Raw genomic sequence first — 20,790 nt, forward strand, 5'->3', positions numbered from 1 at the left:
CTTAAATGGGACAGGACAAAAGAAACATCCCTTAAGCACGTTAAAATATGGGTGTCAGATGTAACATTTAGACTACGCCATCTCGAAAGCTTCTAGACAAATTTAAGGCACTCCGAGGTAATTCCGAAATGCACACTAATTGAAGAAGTAAAAATTTATGTTGTACTTAAAAGTTAAAAAAGGTTCGGGGGTCTAATTCTATATTAAATTTCAATTTTCTTTCACGCTGTAACTCTTTTTAAATGTGCCGACGTTATTTATTATTAGTAGTCGTTTGCGATTCCCATCCAATTAAAGAAGTGAAAAATTGCTCCTTGGCTCGTTAACGAACATCTCGAACAACAGGGGTAGTTCTCTCCCTTGTGAGATTCAAAAACTTTAAAAGTGTTATCATTAATGTGTTATTGCCGTTCCAGGCTCGCATTACTAAGAATTAGGTATCTCCTTCCTCTCCTCTCCCATACACACAGTTTTTGTAGTTTCCGGAAAACGATGCGAGAATCCGTCAGCCGCCAGAAGGACAATTTCACAAAATTTAAAAAAAATTATGAAAAATTTAAAATTAAATTAATTTAAAAGATTAGGAAGCTTTGGAAAATTTATAAAAAGTCGCTAAATTGCGCAACATCTAAAGGTTCGTTTTTTATTTATTTTTTCATTTGTTTAACTTTCCACAGCCTTCCTAAAAGTGTAGGATGCTTTTCCAAACAAACTTTCTAATTAAGTGATTAATCTCATTTTCCCAATATTTGAAGTTAGGAACGAGATTTTGAACAACGGTTTTCACTGGCCTCTTTGGATGTTATTTGGCTACTTTTCCATAAAGTAAAAGTCATATCATTCCATTTGATTTTTTTTAGGATTTTGAGTCATGGTGTCAAAACTAGCCCCCTGGCGAACAAGGATTCAACTAATTTAACTATATTTTGATTGATTCTTATTGTCCAAGGAATGCTCTTTACCACCAAATTTGTTAAAGCCGGCCAAACCGTTAAGAAGTTAAAGCAGGTTATTGGCAAAACAATTGAACGCCCCACACCATCTTTGTTTTTTAATTTTAAAATTTAAGATGGCAGTTACGCCCTCTGGTGGTCATTTTTAGAACTTGAAAATATTTTTCAGCGATTCTTCACGACTGATTTACCCAATAATTTTTCTTACCTCTAAGTCATACGACGAACGGTCTTATTGGGTCACTCGGTACTTTCGTATATATACGAGACATAAAAGGAACCGGAAGTGAGTTCAGGGCAAGTAAAGGTCGCCAGGGAAGAAGGAGTACCCATGCAAAAAAACCGTATCCATCGCGCATGCAGTGTACGTGCTGTCAAAATTCCGAGAAATTGAAGACTTCCAAACCCAAGACGCAGCCCTATCGCAGGAAGATGAACTAATGCGAGGATAGGGTATCAAGAAACAATAACACACAACAAAATGAGATTTGGTACAGGTAAGTGGTAAACGAAGAGGATAGTTTTCGCATATTTTTCTCTTTCCGCTTACTGAAATGGTTCCGATTTTAAATTTTTAAATGGAACACCCTGTACATTTTTACATTTTTGTGTTTCTTTTTCGGAAATTTGCTTGTCAAAAAAGGGTTGCCATTTGAAAATAGAGACGAAAATGTAATTTTGCCAAATTGTTTTATTTCCGTCTCTCATGTCCACTAAAACTTTGTGATTGTAATAATTCTCTGAGATCACCTAGGGTCCTTAGATTAGTTTGGGTCCGATCATGGCCACCTAGATGCGATATTAACAGTGGCTCTAAAAAACCAAGTAGGCGTAAAAACATTTGGAAAGTCACATTCTGACTGAATTGTCTCAGAAATCCAAAAATGTAAAAATATACAGGGTGGTCCATTTAAAAATTTAAAACTTGGACCATTTCCGGTGAAACCGGAAGGGAGCGGAAAGAGATCAATATACTCTTCTCTTGACGTACCATTTACCTGTACCAAATCTCATTTTGATACCCCTAATACTCTAGAAATTATGACCGTAAGACTATCGCTAAGAGGAGAAGTTGAGGAACTGAAAAAGGCAATCGCCTCCTACGGACGGAATCCTGGTTGAAGAGCATATGGTACCTCAAAATGCAGGGGAGGCATCTGCAAAATACTACATTCCCCACCATGTGATGTTAAAAAAGGAAAGCTCCGCCACAAAACTACGGCCACTTCCAGTTCAGGAAAAGGCCAGAACGACATGCTGCTCACGGGGCCAAAAATAGAGGATGGAAATGGGCAAATAAAAACCTCTAGGTTAATGGCAAAATCTAAGGTGGCCCCGATGAAGCTTAAATATGCGCTTGTATTTTGTTTATTTAATTGTAAAGAGATTACGCGTTAAAATTTCAACGTCTGTACCTTTTGGAGGTGTATCGAACGACTGAGGAATTGCTGTGAAGAAGGTAGTTCGTACTGAACCAGTAGTCTCAAGTCGGTTAATAATATAAATCTTGCGATTCACGAGTAGTGTATCACTAGGTTATTTAACAGAGATATTGAGAGGGTACGCCTTGAATGTTTAAAGCGCAAGTTTCGCGCCCCCATCAGTTAGAGATCAGTCAGGGGGAGTCGCTAATTATTATTTAAAAAAATCGTACATTTAAATAAAATCGGGCCACAACTCATTCCACAGTTACACCGCTACAGGCCTCAAACGAAAAACTGCTCAAACAGAATTAACAATGAAACATCTTTGACAGAAGTAGGGTTTTATTAGAATGGCATTAAGTTCTGAAGTGGCTTTTAAACTTGGAACCCCAACTTTGATGGCAATTCATTCCTATTCGCTTTTCAACTAAACACTACAGTATCTACTAATATATTTACCTCAAGTTTCTCATACAGATGGTAAATACATATGGCGAAAACTCTGCACTGTTAGACTTAATTTAAATTCGTTTAATTATTCAAACGCTTCAAGTACACTTGGGGTGAAGAAAAACAACCGGAAACAGGCGACTTTCTGACCTGACTAATACGTACGGGAGTGCAATGATTTGAAGAAGTGGTCGAGGAGTAACATTTTTACAGGGAGTGCTCCTAAACTTATGATAAAATTTAAGTCAGGTGCAATTTAATTGCGAAGCGTCGGTTTTAAGTTGGAGGGCGACAGCGTTTAACTAGCTATTGAAAATATTCTCAATGAAAACAGTCCTATCAATTTACCTTTTGAAGTTTATTTAAATCTCTCCTCGCGACACGTAATTTAGACGCACACTCTGATCTCCCTCTCTGTATATAAGCAACATAACAAGATTGCGCAATCTATTTTCGTTTATTACAGAGATCATAATTCTCGAGCAGATGATGCTCGCCGCCCCACTTTTCAAGCGAGTGGGAAATATCGCATTTTCCACGCAAATGAAATACTGGCATGCATGCATATTGAAAAAAAAGAGGAATTCTTGCACAATTAGTTCTCCCCTTCTGCTTATGTCAATAGCAAGAAAATTAATTTCTACGTAATTGCAGTATGGATTTTCATAATAGCTCCATTTCTCAATTACTTCAAATTGTATTGAGCCGTGCATGTCACTTCTAATTTAGAATGTCATCATTTTCAGTTTGAAGAACGTCTGGAATTTTGATAAAATTTTCAATACGTATCGCAATTTTTTTAGAACTTTTATTAATAGCGTATCGATTTGTTTACTTTATTTTTATTTTTTTTTTTTTTGCAACATTCTTCGCAATCTTGTAGAAATGGTTCTTTTAAAAAATTATATTAGAAGTATATTTGGAAACCTATTTAGGTTTTTTTCTAGAAAGTCTCTCGAAATCGTCTTCCAACTACTTCTAGAAACTCAGAAACGCCGAAAAGTTAAAAACTCCATAGAGCCCTTTCTAGAAACTTAGTAGTCTTCTTCCTAGAAGTTTCAAACACTTATTTGGATTGGTTTTTAAACAGTTTATGAAATTCACTTTTGGGAGTTGTTTTAAATTTATTAAAAAGCTTTTTCGAAACAAACATTTTTAGAATCAAATTTTTTTAGACATTCATTTGAAGTTTTCTGTAATGTACTATCCTTCTTCCTATCGAGGAATCTCCTAGATAACTTTAAAAAACGTCTTCACTTTCATCTCTACACTTTCCTTTCGGATTATCCTTTTCATGGGTCTTTCTGGAAGGTCACTTAGAGAATTTAGGACATTAAGGAAAATCGTGGTTCGTTTAGTTGAGTCAAAATTGCGCAGTAAAATTTACCAACGCTGAGTTTCGGTGGGAGAAACAATTTGAGAGCGTGGTTGCCATGGTGATGATGTAACAATGGAAAATTAGAATGTGTACTGCATCGATATTTCAACTTTTCGGTAAAGTGGACTTGTGGTACGTGTTTTAACCGAATTACAAAGTTTCAATAATTAATATTTAGAGACTACACGAACCAGTTCATTTTGGGGGACAGTTACGACGACGTGCAGAGATCCTTTGATACCTACAACGTGGTAAAAAAATCTGTTAAAAAATACGGTCAATAAAATTCACATTTTTGGGCAAATTAAAATAACTAACCTAAAAAACATTTGTAATGAGCAATTACAACATACCCTTTTCGACCGCCGCAACCTTGCACCATTCTTCCCATGAATATACCACAACATACAGCAGATTTAATGTGCGAACAGGTCTCTCTTTTGTGGAAGATTTCGGGTTAACAAGTACAATACTAAATTAAACGTTCTTGTCAAGTTGCGTTAGTGTACCATTGTGTTTCTACGCGAAGCGAGCCCAGTTTCGCCAAAGAGAACCGATTTAACATGCAAATCTCTAAGGTTAAATTTACGTGCGTGTATGTGCCTTTTTCTCTATAATAAGGCGACGCAAGGGGATGAACTAAACCGATGGAATTTTTGTTGTGTTCGCAACGGTTTTATTTCAATTAAATGGGGATTAACGTTACGTGTGTTTCTTACGTTTGATGAGCTTCCCGTTTTATTCATTAAAGTATTTTATTTTACAAAGAGCTTTTCCCTTATAAGTATCAAAGTAAAGTACAGAAGATTAGCGTCTCGAAGATGCTGTAACCAATTTTTAATGTAACGAATTTTTCGTATTTGATGTTGCTATTGTCAACATTACTTTATGAATTTTTCAAGGAAAACTTTGTTACGGAGTACAATTAGACGTTTTCACAAAAATAAATCAGCAAAGCTCCATCGCTGGAAGTTTGTCAGAAACCCCTCGTGTAATTGTAGGGTTTTCCATAGCCAAATTAGTTAGACGGTAATATTGAACAAATTTTTCAAAAAGCGTGCTCTCAATAATGATTTTCATTGTAGGAAATCAGAACGACTGTTTAACTTCCATTTTTGGGGATACAAGTTGTTCATTTGCTCCCATGGAAATTGATTTTCATATAAAATCCATTTGAAAACTTCAATCTTATTCATTGAAGTTCTCTAATCTCTGAATTTGAATTTAAATTTTTTCGAAATTTCGTTGTAAAGTTAGACATTTTACAGATTTTCGAAATTTAGAGGGTTATTTTTGCCATGGGTTCAAGGGCCCAAGATTTTTAAACCGTGTTGGAAATTAAGTTTGTCCTTGCTGCGTATTTCAGTTCAAGAGAGCATTGTTTCTTTTTATGGAAACCGGATTCCAAGGCGTCTCGATAGCGAGTATTTAGTACAGTTTCAGTCGTTTTAGTTAGGGGTATTTGGTTACAAGTGCGAAGTCGGCATGATATCACGATCGTGAAACCTGAATTTCGATGGGAAAGTACAACCTCTTTCTTCTCTGCTTTTGTGAATATGACGAAACCATTTGGCGCAATTGGCGGACTTAGTTAGCCGATTAGACTTCCCAATCAAAAGTTATAGACCAGAAACAATTTCTAAAAAAAATTCAAAGGGCTGTAACTTTTGAACTAGTAGCCCAATCTTGGAACTGTTTGAAATTATGGATTCTACAGGCCACATTCTATAAGAAAATTTTTTTTCCGGGCCGATCTGAGACAATTTTTATTTCGGGGCTCAAAAAAAGGCAGTGTATAACCTTCCTTTTTTACCAAAAATCGACTACACCAAAATTTCTCGGGAAAACACTTTTTCTTATTAATTTGTGTGCGTAGAATCCAAATCAATTCGTACTTTTTCGATCAGACTTCTCAATCAAAAGTTATAGACTAGAAACCAATTTGAAAAAAAAATTCAAAGGGCTGTAACTTTTGAACTAGTAGCCCAATCTTGGAACTGTTTGAAATTATGGATTCTACAGGCCACATTCTATAAGAAAATTTTTTTTTCGGGTCGATCTGAGACAATTTTTTCCTCGGGCCTCAAAAAAAGGCAGTGTAAACACTTCCTTTTTTTACCAAAAATCGACTGCACCAAAATTTCTCGGGAAAACACTTTTTCTTATTAATTTTGGTGCGTAGAATCCAAAACAATTTGTACTTTTTCGATCAGACTTCTCAATCAAAAGTTATAGACTAGAAACCAATTTCGAAAGAAAATTCAAAGGGCTGTAACTCTTGAACTAGTAGCCCAATCTTGGAACTGTTTGAAATTATGGATTCTACAGGCCACATTCTATAAGAAAAATTTTTTTCCGGGTCGATCTGAGACAATTTTTTGAGGGCCTCAAAAAAAGGCAGTGTACAACCTTCCTTTTTTACCAAAAATCGACTGCACCAAAATTTCTCGAGAAAACACTTTTTCTTATTAATTTTGGTGCGTAGAATCCAAAACAATTCGTACTTTTTCGATCAGACTTCTCATTCAAAAGTTATAGACTAGAAACCAATTTCGAAAAAAAATTCAAAGGGCTGTAACTTTTGAACTAGTAGCCCAATCTTGGTACTGTTTGAAATTATGGATTCTACAGGCCACATTCTATAAGAAAATTTTTTTCCGGGTCGATCTGAGACAATTTTTTTTGCGGGCCTCAAAAAAGGCAGTGTATAACCTTCCTTTTTTACCAAAAATCGACTACACCAAAATTTCTCGGGAAAACACTTTCTTATTAAATTTGGTGCGTAGAATCCAAAACAATTCGTACTTTTTCGATCAGACTTCTCAATCAAAAGTTATAGACTAGAAACCAATTTCGAAAGAAAATTTAAAGGGCTGTAACTTTTGAACTAGTAGCCAATCTTGGAACTGTTTGAAATTATGGATTCTACAGGCCACATTCTATAAGAAAATTTTTTTTCCGGGTCGATCTGAGACAATTTTTTGTTCGGGGCTCAAAAAAAGGCAGTGTATAACCTTCCTTTTTTACCAAAAATCGACTGCACCAAAATTTCTCGGGAAAACACTGTTTCTTATTCATTTTGGTGCGTAGGATCCAAAACAATTCGTACTTTTTCGATCGGACTTTTCAATCAAAAGTAATGGATTAGAAACCAATTTCGAAAAAAAATTCAAAGGTCTGTAACTTTTGAACTAGTAGCCCAATCTTGGAACTGTTTGAAATTATGGATTCTACAGGTCACATTCTATAAGAAAATTTTTTTTCCGGGTCGATCTGAGACAATTTTTTTGCGGGCCTCAAAAAAGGCAGTGTATAACCTTCCTTTTTTACCAAAAATCGACTCCACCAAAATTTCTCGGGAAAACACTTTTTCTTATTAATTTTGGTGCGTAGAATCCAAAACAATTCGTACTTTTTCGATCAGACTTCTCAATCCAAAGTTATAGACTAGAACCAAATTTCGTAAGAAAATTCAAAGGGCTGTAACTTTTGAACTAGTAGCCCAATCTTGGAACTGTTTGAAATTATGGATTCTACAGGCCACATTCTATAAGAAAATTTTTTTTCCAGGTCGATCTGAGACAATTTTTTTTTTCGGGGCTCAAAAAAAGGCAGTGTATAACCTTCCTTTTTTACCAAAAATCGACTGCACCAAAATTTCTCGGGAAAACACTTTTTCTTATTAATTTTGGTGCGTAGAATCCAAAACAATTCGTACTTTTTCGATCGGACTTCTCAATCAAAAGTTATGGACTAGAAACCAATTTCGAAAGAAAATTCAAAGGGCTGTAACTTTTGAACTAGTAGCCCAATCTTGGAACTGTTTGAAATTATGGATTCTACAGGCCACATTCTATAAGAAAATTTTTTTTCCGGGTCGATCTGAGACAATTTTTTTTTCGGGGCTCAAAAAAAGGCACCTTCCTTTTTTACCAAAAATCGACTGCACCAAAATTTCTCGGGAAAACACTTTTTCTTATTAATTTTGGTGCGTAGGATCCAAAACAATTCGTACTTTTTCGAAAGAAAATCAAAGTAACTTTTCTAGTAGCCAAATCTTGGAACAATTCTAAGGCCACATTCTATAAGAAAAATTCGGGTCGAAGACAATTTTTTTGCGGGCCTCAAAAAAAGGCAGTGTATAACCTTCCTTTTTTACCAAAAATCGCACCAAAATTTCTCGGGAAAACACTTTTTCTTATTAATTTTGGTGCTTAGAATCCAAAACAATTCGTACTTTTTCGATCGGACTTCTCAATCAAAAGTTATGGACTAGAAACCAATTTTGAAAGTATTCAAATACTTTTTGAAAGTATTCTGCCCAGCTCTGTCAGGGAGTGAGCCCGAGGCCTAGTCTCTGGCTTTTGGAACCGTGTTGCGAGGGGACTCGGGTATATTTATATACTAGCGATATGTAAGGGTTGTAGGAGGTGACCAGGTATAATAAAGATCGTAGCAGTTTAAAAATTCAGATGGTACAGCGTAGATGATTGAATTTTATTATGACTTGGTTTTGAGTTGTAGATTCTTCAAACCAAGTCGCTTCTCGGCAATCAGAGCAACGTTAGGGTGGTTTCTTACCCAGTTTAAAGTCCAGCTCTCCTTGTTTGGCTTTTACATGAAACATTTTGATTTCTTAATTTATTTGGAAAAAATATTTGTTTTGATTTTAAATTTAATGAAATTTACATTGCGATAAAATCATATTTTTTTATTATTTTCGATGTTACTCATATTAATTTACTAATTGTAATTTTTCTTTTCAGGTGACGACCTTTACTACTCTACATGACGCAGTAATTATTATTGAAAGAAAAGGTACGTACCTCTGCTCTATTTGAGCACCTTATTGAGGCTTACAGATTATAAGGTGGTTGAATCCATTAGTGTTCTTGTTAAAAGTCATCTACAAACGTTATACCACGGAGGACGAGAAAATGCTACCCTTAAATCCTACCCACAGCCATCTGAATTCAAAAGGGCGCTCTCTGCCAATAATCTGTTATCAGATAAAACACACAAAAAAGTAAGAGGTAGCGATAGCGCGGCATATAAATGCGAGAAAAATCTAACGTTTGTCCCGTCGGGTAACTCGAATAGTGAAAATTCGTAAGTAACTTTCAATAGAACGCAATAATTCAATTTAGGTTAAGGAGCAGTTCCGTTCAAAAAATTGGGTTTTTGTAGACTTCCATTTAGAAATTTTCATAGTGTCCTGAGAAATAGTCGGAAATAGCATACCTCCACCAAAAGATTGGTGCCCTTTTTTATTCCTTTCATCTGAAAAAAAAAAGGAAGGATGAAACGCAAATTTATAATAAATTACAAAGAACTAATTGTATGTAAAAAGGGCGCTCTAGTTCTGCTTTAGGTACCAACCTCTAGAACGAAAAGAAGACATATTCTCTTTAAAAATGCTTAAGGGCTGTTTTCTTCCTCGTTTCTTAACGCCGTAAATTATGCACACGAGCCTTCCATGCGGGGACATAATTTTAAAAATCGATTATTACAGCTCCCGCAAATAACATAGAGGGCTGCGAATACTGATAACGGCACAGAATCCGTGCTAAGAAAGGAATTTAATCTTGTTTCCTTCGTATGACTGAAATTTGTAATTCACCCCGCAATATTGCGGAGGATCAACCCGGCGTAATTACGTTAACCAAGGTATAAGTGACGAAGTTTCGATTGGCTGCCTTTTAATTACTCGGAAAAATTACCCTCGCGTGGAATTTTCCGTTTTAACGCGATGCGTTTCGTTGCTCCGAATTTCGCCCGACGTTTCGAGGTTTTACCCGGAAAACTCTTTCATAATTCGGATAATAAATTAATCCTTGGCGTTCGCACATACTCGAGCGGTTAGCGCCAAAGTTTTAAAAGCTTTTAACACGTAAAATGTCAAAAGCTGGCGAACTTCACGTGACGAAGAGGATTTCGAGTGCAGATAATTACGGCCGCGTTTCCGTAAGGGGAAAAGAATTAAATTGCGATAACTTCGTTATGAACCTTACGATTTTATACAACTTATTCAATTTTTAGGCGTCGAAGCTGTAATTAGTGTACAATACATTCAATAATCTATGGCAATAGTAGCACAATTACATACAAAACGAAATAGAGGAAAAGAGGAATCAAAAGTCACTCAAAGGGGTTGGTCGCTCCAGAAAACTTCAATTTCATATATCTCTTCTTCTAAGATTCTTTAAAAATCTTGAAGAATTTCTTTACAAATCTTTCAGATCATTCTCAACATATTTTTAGACATCTAGAGAGATTCTTCAATTTTTAATGGACTTTTCTTAATAGAATTTCATTCACTAAAAATTGACGGTGGGTTGTTATTTCTAAAAACTTTTGTCTTGATCACTAGCAAGATTGCTACTAGTTCTCCTACGGCTCTACCCGTAATGCCTTCAAAAACTTCTTTGGATTAATCCCTACCGATACTTTTTTAATTAATTTGTGCTTTTCAAGATGGCGTCTAGTAATTAAGTGAACTATCTTTCTTTAAGAGCCAATGGTAATCGCTGCACCCCCCGAAAAACAAGCTAGTTATGCTATTCCTTTAACACCCACGCACTGAATCTTTCACATAATTGCATTCGTACAAAGTACGTCTCCGTAATTTTATGTCAGCTATTCCTTTCACAAACAAACTTAAACTAACATTTTTATTTAAGAAACAACGTGCTTTGATTTTGAATAACGACAATGAATCGAAAGGGGCGCAATAAAAAGCGTTATGGGACGGTGGCCGGAAATTAAAAAAAAAATGTACACGACGAAACGAAAGGGAGAGGAACTTGGGCTATTGTTTTCTAAAATAATTAACAAAGCGTTAATGAAAATTGACAGTATGACAAGTACCTGGTTCGTGCTGAATTAAATTTAATTACTAACTAAACTAAAATGAAAAAGCGGGTTTGCTTATTCAGGAAATGGCGGTTCTGATTGAGATTTAAAATTTCGTTCGGGGAGAATTGAGGACTTTAAATCGTTTGTGAATAGCTTTCATTCCCAAAAATGTCAAATCTTAGGGTACATGTAAAGTTTCTTTTCAAAAAATTTAAAATTGCAAAGCGAGCTACTGTCCTTTAAGAAGTTATCTAAAGAGAGTTTTAAGGTTGCTAGTAAGAGGTCCAACTTGCTGTAATGCTAGCAATTTCATCTTCACAACTGATCTAGCACTTTGTCCGAGTTTTTCCGTCTTCTCGTTCTCTATTTGCACAACAGGAAAAACTTCCATCGTCCAAAGTGGAGCAAAATCTGTACTGTCCCTAATTTTCACAGTTGAACTAAATTTTGTACTTCTCACGTCTTGGTCACCATTTAGGTATTTGCTGTGAAACTACCGCGAAGAGTTCTTTTAAATTATTATCAACACGATAATATAGAAAATGAACTAACCGCTGTACCGTGTGTCTTGGTTGAGACTGTAGTATATCACAGCTGTTTTTAAAGAGAGACTTGCTTTTTCGCACCCTGTATCACAAACAGAATCAATCTAGATACTTTTGTTTCTGAGATATAGGGTGAAAGTTTTACTTTTTTGGAACGTTATCATACCTTATTACCCATGCAAGATTGAAGAAAAGGTAAAAACTGCCTATTTCAGGTATTTTTACGTAGTAAAAAAAATTGTTGGACCATCGTTTCTCAGATTTGACCCAATGTTGGTATTTTTTAAATATAACACCCGTCAAGAATATTTTTTTCAGTTCTAGTAATGGACCAAAAATAAAAACGTTATTTTTAGGGTTTTTAAATAGTAGGCCATGGATTTATGGAGATTTTGTTTTGTTTATTGTATCTATGGTAACTATAATATAATATATAATTATATACAAAATATATAGGTTGTGATACATCAATGTAATCAGAAAAAAGAATGCAAAAAATTGGCGTTATAATATATAGGGTGTTACATTCAAAAATATCAACTTTGGGTCAGATCTCAGAACGCATGGTAAAAAAAATTGAAGGAAAAAATGGCAACAATGGAAAGAAAAAGTCTACTACTCACGTTACTAAACAAAGGAGCTGCAGAAATGTCAACCCCGAACCTCGCTGGATCTACCCCCCCCCCCTCCCCCTTGCCAATAAATTTATGAATTGCATCCAATGCATGAGTTATTTAGGAGCTTTTCTTATCGTTAGCATAACATTTGAGAGCTTGTTTAAATCACTAGGAATCTAAGATTTATTATAGTGTGGCGATTCTACCCCCCCCCCCTTATCCCCGGTCGGAATTACCCTTTTCAAATAAACTTTTGTGCTGGAAATCCAAGCTATTAAGAGCTTTCATTTGGAAGTAATTGCAATTTATATAGTCAATCTCAAAAGAGCAAATAGACAAGTATAATCCTTTCGAAGGCCAGATCCATGATCATAATCTATTTTTGGCGCATACACGAATTTACCGTGAAAAAACCACATTTTTCGAACACGTCTCCAATTGATTTTATTATTAAAATTATTTTTTATGGGACGCAGTGTATTGTTGTGTAAACACGTCACGCGGACGTTTTCTTTGGCATCAGCACCTTTAATAACGGTGAATTTCGATCATATCATGTGAATTTGAAGTCAATGTTGATATTTTTAGAATTGTGTATGCAATGATGTTTGATTTTTGTTTAAATGATTGCTTTGTTTATTTTAATTTGTAACTATAAAGTTGAATTACGTGTTGAAAGATCAAGTTTATTCGTTTGGACATAATTGCGTGTTGTTATTGTAAAGGTTTATCGCCGGTCAGTGCGATAAGAATTCGTCATCGCTGCTTAAAGGTAATTAATTTCAAGATAAGCAGATGTTTTTTTTCGCCGAAGAAAATACAGGTGTTCATTTATTCAAAGACGCGACGTTAAGTCCAAATTAGCAACGTTAATAGAGTCACGTAAGCCGGTCGTTGACCAATTTTGGCTATAGAAATCTGTCGCCATCTGAAACATTGAAGTTTAAGTGAAGAGAATTTTAATATAATTTTCCACGTGTTCACATTAGTAGGTTATTGCTTCAAGTTCTCCAACTGATTCGTATCGCACCTGTATCAACCATCTATCAGTTAGAAACTGAGTAGTTGTCTACAAAGGAGTTGAATAGATTCGGATACCATTCATGACTTAATTTTCCCCGTAATTTTCCGATATCCCAAGCGAACTTTGATAGTCAAAATTTTTGTCGATATTATTACATCGCCTGACACTTCCATTAGTTTCGGAGGGGTCGTTTCTATTACAATTCGCCAAAGTTAGAAACTTCGAGTGATCCCTTAGATCTGTATAAAAAGCCTATTAATTAATCATCAAGTTTATAGACATTATCGAGATGAAAACGTCTTTGAAACTAATTATTACAGAAGCCGAGAAGTTGGCGGGATCTTTAATAATGGCGCCCGTCTTATTAACGTTGAAGATTTTATGCGACCAATTAACGCGACGGTAATTATAAGAAAGGTTTTAATGGAGGAATAAATCATTGATCAACAGTCGGACCTAATTAATTTGTACATTGTGTTCGTTCGGCCTTTGCATTTTAATTGATTTGGTTCTCAAAGTAACGATTCGAATAATTAAAAGTGACGCAAAGTCAACCATATCCTTGGTGCTGGATATTGGGCAGTAAATTTGTCAAAGGTCTAGTTTTTAAAATATCTGCAACTACTTTTTGCTTAAAGAAGTTGTGCGAGAAAATCTCCCTTCGCTCAGAAATGTTGATAAAAGAAGAAGACAATGAATTTGTTGTTTCTCACTTGGTATAAAAAAGCGCGTGCACAATTGAATAAATCAATGCATCGCTAAATAAAAAAAGAGCGGTCAATTACGTACCAATTTACCCAGAAAGAATCAATTATACGGACTGATACCTTCAAATCGTTTTCCTGCAGCTGTTTCGTAGGCTTACATTCCAGTCAGATAGATATAGGGATTCGAAAAAAAAAAAAGATTTATTGGAAGTTAATGGCGCGGAAACTGAATGACTAAATGATAAAGTTGCGATCGCCATCATTTCGATTCGATTCGTAAATTAGCATCTTTGCTTCCATCTTAACGGTTATGGTGGACGGCAGATGTAACTGAATGCCACGTTTAATTCTGGAATCAAAGCGGCGATGGCTGCATGTGTAATGCATGCGAATTAAATTTGCAGCATAACGTTTAGCGTTATACAATGAACTCTGAAGGGAATTAGAAATGAAGGTTCGCGTGACTTGCTTACTTTTACTAATTGGAACAATTTGGCCGTCAAATTAATTTTGTTGTTGGGAAAGTTTTCTGGCTGTTCTTCATTATTTAATAAAATGCATGGAGAAGTTTATTAAGAGTTTCGCTTTTGTAGACGATCCTCTGTCGTAATCTTAAATTCACTATAGAAATCAAATCTGCCAATAAATCCCTAAATTTTGTAGATCTTCTAGATCCAACTTACTCCTGGAAGTCTACCCAGAACCACTGAGCAGATATCCCTCCCCCATCACAAGTTATCTCCTTTTTCACAGACTTTTTACCTCCCCCTCAACCTGTAATGGTTAGTTGTAGAATTTGTTTGAATCGATTATTTTAACGTTTATGGGAACATGGGTTGGACCGACTAGCTCAATAGGAGTATCAAAACTAATTTTTTACGTACTTCTTGTGACTGAAAGGCTGATTGGTGCTCCTATCATAGAAAGTTTCTCATCGATCGTGTCGATAATACAAAACTCAAAAATAGAAAAAGTTGAGTATATTGTTTTTTAATCTCCGGCCACCTTTCCACCTTCCGATAACCCTTTTTCTTGCGCCTCTTTCATTTCTTGGTTGCAACGAGTGCACACCTTCGAAATGTTTTCTGTAATGGACATTGATTTTTTTCGAATTTGTGGCTGAATTGAAAGTTAAAGTTCGCTAGGGGTACGCATTGTTATGAGTCGATGACAGAGGGTATACAGGGTGGTCGAGGTATAGGGTTGATAATTAAAAAAAAATCCGTAGTTTCCATTTTAAAGCTTTGAGATCGTTTATGTGAATAATCCTGGTTGGCCGTTTTATGGCTTTCGGAAGCCTCAGCTCCAATGTGCCGGAAATAACAACAGGGATTCTTATCTTAATAAGATTTTTTGTTAAAGGAATAGCTCATATCAAATTACTGAGTTGTGAGATCATTGCCTACTTTGTACGAATGCAATTTTGCAGAAAATTCAGTGCGTGGGTTTTAAAGGAGCAGTTTAACTAGAGTGCTTTTCGGGGGCTTCACTGTACTCAGAGCTGGGCAGTATTCGATTTTGTAAATACTTTTTAGTACTCAACTCCTTTAAAGTATTCAAATACTTATGAATTAAATACTTTTATGGAAGCAGTATTTGTATTTGTAACTCAAATACTTTCACAAATATTTAGTATTCGAATACTTCGCAAAGTATTTGGATACTTCGTAAAGTATTCGACTACTTCGCAAGGTATTTGAATAGTTATGAAAAGTTATGGACTAGAAACCAATTTCGAAAGAAAATTCAAAGGGCTGTAACTTTCGAACTAGTAGCCCAATCTTGGAACTGTTTGAAATTATGGATTCTACAGGCCACATTCTATAAGAAAATTTTTTTTCCGGGTCGATCTGAGACAATTTCTTCTTCGGGCTTCAAAAAAAGGCAGTGTATAACCTTCCTTTTTTACCAAAAATCGACTGCACCAAAATTTCTCGGGAAAACACTTTTTTTTATTAATTTTGGTGCGTAGAATCCAAAACAATTCGTACTTTTTCGATCGGACTTCTCAATCAAAAGTTATACAATTCGTACTTTTTCGATCGGACTTCTCAATCAAAAGTTGTGGACTTTAGAAACCAATTTCGAAAGAAAATTCAAAGGGCTGTAACTTTTGAACTAGTAGCCCAATCTTGGAACTGTTTGAAATTATGGATTCTACAGGCCACATTCTATAAGAAAAATTTTTTTCCCGGTCGATCTGAAACAATTTTTTTTTCGGGGCTCAAAAAAGGCAGTGTATAACGTTCCTTTTTTTCCAAAAATCGACTACACCAAAATTTCTAGGGAAAACACTTTTTTATTAATTTTGGTACTTTTTCGATTACCTTTGATTTGTGTAAAGTATTTACTATTTAGTATTCAAATACTTTTTGAAAGTATTCTGCCCAGCTCTGACTATACTTAATTAATTAAAAAAAAGAATAGGTAGGGATAATCCAAAGAAGTTTTTGAAAGGATTGCGCTTCGAGCCGCGGAAGAACTCGTGACAATCTTGCCAGTAATCAAGACGAGAGTTTTTGGAAAGATTCGGGTGTTGACTAAAGAAGAGTAACCGCGTCAGTTGCCGCGAGAAAATTCGCTCCGAGATCGCTAGGGCGAAGGTTGCTATTTTTCAGGCATCAAAGTATAGTAAAATCTAGACCAAGTTTTTATTTCGGGTATTTCTTGAAACGAAAATCGTCGTGTAAGGATACATTGTTTAAACGTGTTCGTCTCAAAAATTCCAAGCATCTAAAAGATCCAAAGCTTTTTGCAATAAATGCCCCAGTCTTCCTTTTCTTAGATTAACTCACTTGCTTGAAGAACATGCAAACTGCCTTTTTAGGGGAAATTTTCGAAAAAAATGTGATGCTTTTTATCCGTCAGTCTGTTCCTCGTGTAACTCGAGAAAAAAAAAGCGATTTATACTAGTTTAAGGATGGATGCTATTGAATATGAGCCGGATTAAAAGTCGCGTGCGATTCAAATTTAATTTCTTCCGCAAATCCTGCCTGCAGCAGGAAGCAGGTAGTGATTTGTGGTTGGGGCTACCTCGAAATAGGATGGCCCTGTATTATTAAGTAATTATTGAACCAAAATATACCTAACAGTCGCCTTATTATAATTAATACATTTTAATCTTCTATACCGCAAAGATTACTTCACAACTCCAATCAGACGACGTATCTTCCCACAAAAACAATTGAATTAGAGAAAGCCTTTCGTGCGATTATAATGAAACAAAATTGACACGAAAAGTTAATATGCACTAAAAGTACAATGGGTTTGTGGTTAAATTAAGAGAAAAAATGTTTATTTTTAATTTACATAATAATGTTCGACTCAGATTTCGACTTCAAAGCGCCAGACGCCTTTCACTACAAAGCATCAGTTGAAGCGTTACGACGATAAGGTCAATTTATTTCATTTTGCGAGGAATTAGTTTAGTTGAGGTACTGGAAACATCGGGCGAAGTTTCGTCTTGATTTCCGATTGAATTAGTGGTATAGTCCGCATCGAAGCGCCTAGAGTTTTCCTATTAGTTACGGTAATGTTGCTTGGATTTCCACGGCTGATAACTTTTCTCGAAAAATCACACTGAAAAATTGGCGAATTTGGCAAATCTGAAAAATTAACAGTAAATGAAACATCCAAAAAACTGCAAGTTTCTAATCTATTGATACGAAGAATATGATTCTTCAAAGGAACGAAATAATTCGAAGAGTAAGAAGAATTCGAAAAATCGAAGGGAGTTTAAGAAACTTTAGGGTAGCTTTATGTATTATCTTCCCCAAAACTAACTCCCACTAATATTTTTACTAACTACTGCCCCTTTTTAATATCACGTGTAATAAACTCCGCTAATTGGAATCGTTATATTAACAAAAACACAGAGGAAGGAGGTTGGTCTTTCCATACTGAAATTCAGGTTTCTCAATCCAATTAAAACAACTGAATCTCGTTATCGTGTCGCCTAGGCATCCGGTTCCCCATGGAAAAATTAACCCTCTAAATTTCGACAACCTGCAAAATGTCTATGATATGCAATGACCAAAGCCTTCACAACACAATTTCGAAAAAATGCAAATTACCGTTACACATCCTAAGGAAACTTTTTCAGAATTTGTTCTAGAAATTCATTATGGAAGCTGAATTAACATTCTTCTTTCAAGAACTTAGGTAGGATTAGGCATTTTCCTAGAAAAATCCTAGATGTGATCGTGTTTTTCTATTTCTTAGGGGTTTTCTTAACGACCTGCTAATTTCACTTAAACTTAAAAATATTTCGAAAACCATTTGAAAACTTTTTAAAAGTAGTCCTGGGAGATTTTTCAGAAAATTCCTAGGGCACTTCTTAAATAGAATCTGCCTTGTTAGGAAATTTCGTAACAATCTTAAAGTGTAATTGAAACGTATTACGTTTGTAAAAGAAAGGCATAGTTTTATAGTCGGTCGTAAAATAAAATAAAAAGTTTTCTTTTGGAAATTTACCTACTTTAGGTAGAAATCTTATTACCAATGCCCCTCATTGTACTGCAATCACTAAATAAAGCGAAATCCTCCCAAAGAAAGTTAAAACTCTGGAATAAAAGTTGTAATGGTGCATAAATTTATTCATAATGCAGTTAAATGTATATGGAAGCTTTTTTTTCCCGTAGAAGCTTACGTTCCGCTTCCCTTATTCAATTGATGTGACACGGTAACAAAAAGGCCATTGAAAATATGAAAAATATTTCGGTTTTATCCAAATTCTCTCCTTAAAAATGGAGAACGAATCTCTTCATGCTAAATAAATTGTGTACAAAAGGGGGATGTGTTTATTGTTGCAAAATGATTAATTTGGTTCAGTTCATTACAGAATGTGGGCGTTTACAATCAATTAATTATATAAACGCGGAAGTTTTCGACAAGTTTGCCGCGTGTACTCATTTGAATATTTATGCCATTAGAACGATAATTTCACAAATTTGTTCTACGCTAATTACGCAGGTTAGCGATGAAAAAGTTGCTTATAGATAAAATTCGATGTATAATTCTCACTTTTTCGTATCAGGTCGTGATCTTTTTTATATACAGGGTGGATCGATTATTATTTGGGATGTTATTATTCGAAACATATATTAGTATGCAAGAGGTGAGGCCAGCAAACTACTACCGCACTGGCCAGTATGTGAAGCCAACTAGGACGTGTGGAAGCGGCTAACGGATTTCAAAGGTATTTAGTGTAAGTCCTAGGGAGTGCTCTTGCAACTTGTCGAAAGAGGTTTTCAAAATTGCTACTGAATTTTTTAAGGTTGGAGAGTGCTGAGAATATTTCCTAACATTTTTTTCTTAAAAGAGCCATTTCTAACAGAACTCCTAAGAATTTTCTGCTATGAGTTTCCATGAATATTTCTAGTAAAACCCTGAACTTGTTTTCCCAAGTTTCCACGTAGTACTTCAAATTCCTTTCCAAAAAAATTCATGAATACTTTCAAACGAAGATTTTTAACGGAAAACATATCTAAGATACTTAAGTTGTGTGTATCCACCTAGGAAAACTTGCAGGAGGGATTTCAGGGAAGCTTTCATGGTAAACTTCTATGACGATTCCTGAAGATGTTAGCAACATGATCCTTTCTGAAATTTTCGATTCGCGGGGCGTCAAGTGTGCGCGCGAGGCCGTTTTTCGGTAAAGTCGCGAGTTTAAGCAAAAATTTGTAGCGGACACAGAGCAGTTTTTTTTATCCCGGTCCGGGAGGCATTTTTCGAGGGTTAAGCGGAATTTCCCTGAGGAAAAATAGGAATAGGCGTTTCGGAAAGGCGAAAGTGGCTGGTGAAACTGACTGACGACGAAACCCTCTCTCTACTCCCCCGCCGCTCCGCAACGGGAGGGGGCGCTTAGAGTTACGTATTTGTGCGTTGGAGTCGTAGTTCGACAGAACGAGGGGACGTGGGAGACGTTTCCGGGTCACGAATTACTTGAAAACTAAGCCGTTAGCCAAAAATTTACTATCCCGACATAAGGATTAACATGTATTGGTTTTTCCCGCTTTTCCCTATGTCTACTTTTAAATAACACCATCTCATAGTAACAATATTCAAATTAATTAATATGACAGTCATATCTTTCTTTGTTTTATGAAGTTATTTTGATTTCATAAAATTAGGCGCCCTTTAGAAGAGATTTTGTCATTTAAAAGTAGACATAGGGAAAAACAGTATCCTTATGTCTACTTCTCAATAAATATCACTGTATATTTAATGTTCTACCCGTTTAGTGAAAGCACCGCTATGGGAAAAAGTGGCTGTCATCAAGGACAGCGAAAATGCATTTTTACAAATTTCCGGTCGTAGCTTTTGATATTTTTAACTTACTCGGACACATCCGTGTAAATTTAAAGAACCCGAAGTTTGAAATATGTCATTTTTTTCACCGCCTGAATTCGCTTTTGGGATGGAAACGGGGGCGATGTGTTTTTTAACTTCGGGCAGTCGTCTTTCGCGATCTGTAACAAATAGAAAAATTGCAAAAAATGCGGCAAAGTTTGGGCTTCTCAAGAAAATGCGAACCATTAGCGTGGCGCGTACGGGGGCCGTGCTATAAATTTTTCAGCAGAATGAAATTTGCCGTTACAGTAGAATGTGTCATCAAAATTCGAAGCCTATTAAAAACGTTATAGGAAAAAAATGGAAATCGTGAAAATTCCCATATACGAGGGGGACCAAACAAAACAACTTTCTTAATAATTTTACACCAAATTTTAACCACCTTCAGAGGGGGGTCCATTGACTACAACTCACAACGATCCTTCCATTGTTCAAGCATTTTTTTAATTCGGTTATCTGGATGTTTTAGGCTTCCTCACGATTTTT

The 20,790-nt window shown here is 35.6% G+C and overlaps 1 long non-coding RNA gene across 1 annotated transcript in view; it reads left to right on the forward strand.

Annotated features, from left to right (window-relative positions):
* Positions 1-20,790, forward strand: part of LOC116178813 — a 138,376-nt gene that overhangs the window by 46,829 nt on the left and 70,757 nt on the right. Inside the window, exon 2 of the long non-coding RNA XR_004146898.1 lies at positions 8,972-9,023. This is a non-coding gene — a long non-coding RNA (uncharacterized LOC116178813). The remainder of the gene's footprint in view (positions 1-8,971; positions 9,024-20,790) is intronic.

The sequence above is a fragment of the Photinus pyralis genome, unplaced genomic scaffold (assembly GCF_008802855.1).
Source record: "Photinus pyralis isolate 1611_PpyrPB1 unplaced genomic scaffold, Ppyr1.3 Ppyr1.4_LG8, whole genome shotgun sequence".
NCBI lineage: Eukaryota > Metazoa > Arthropoda > Insecta > Coleoptera > Lampyridae > Photinus > Photinus pyralis.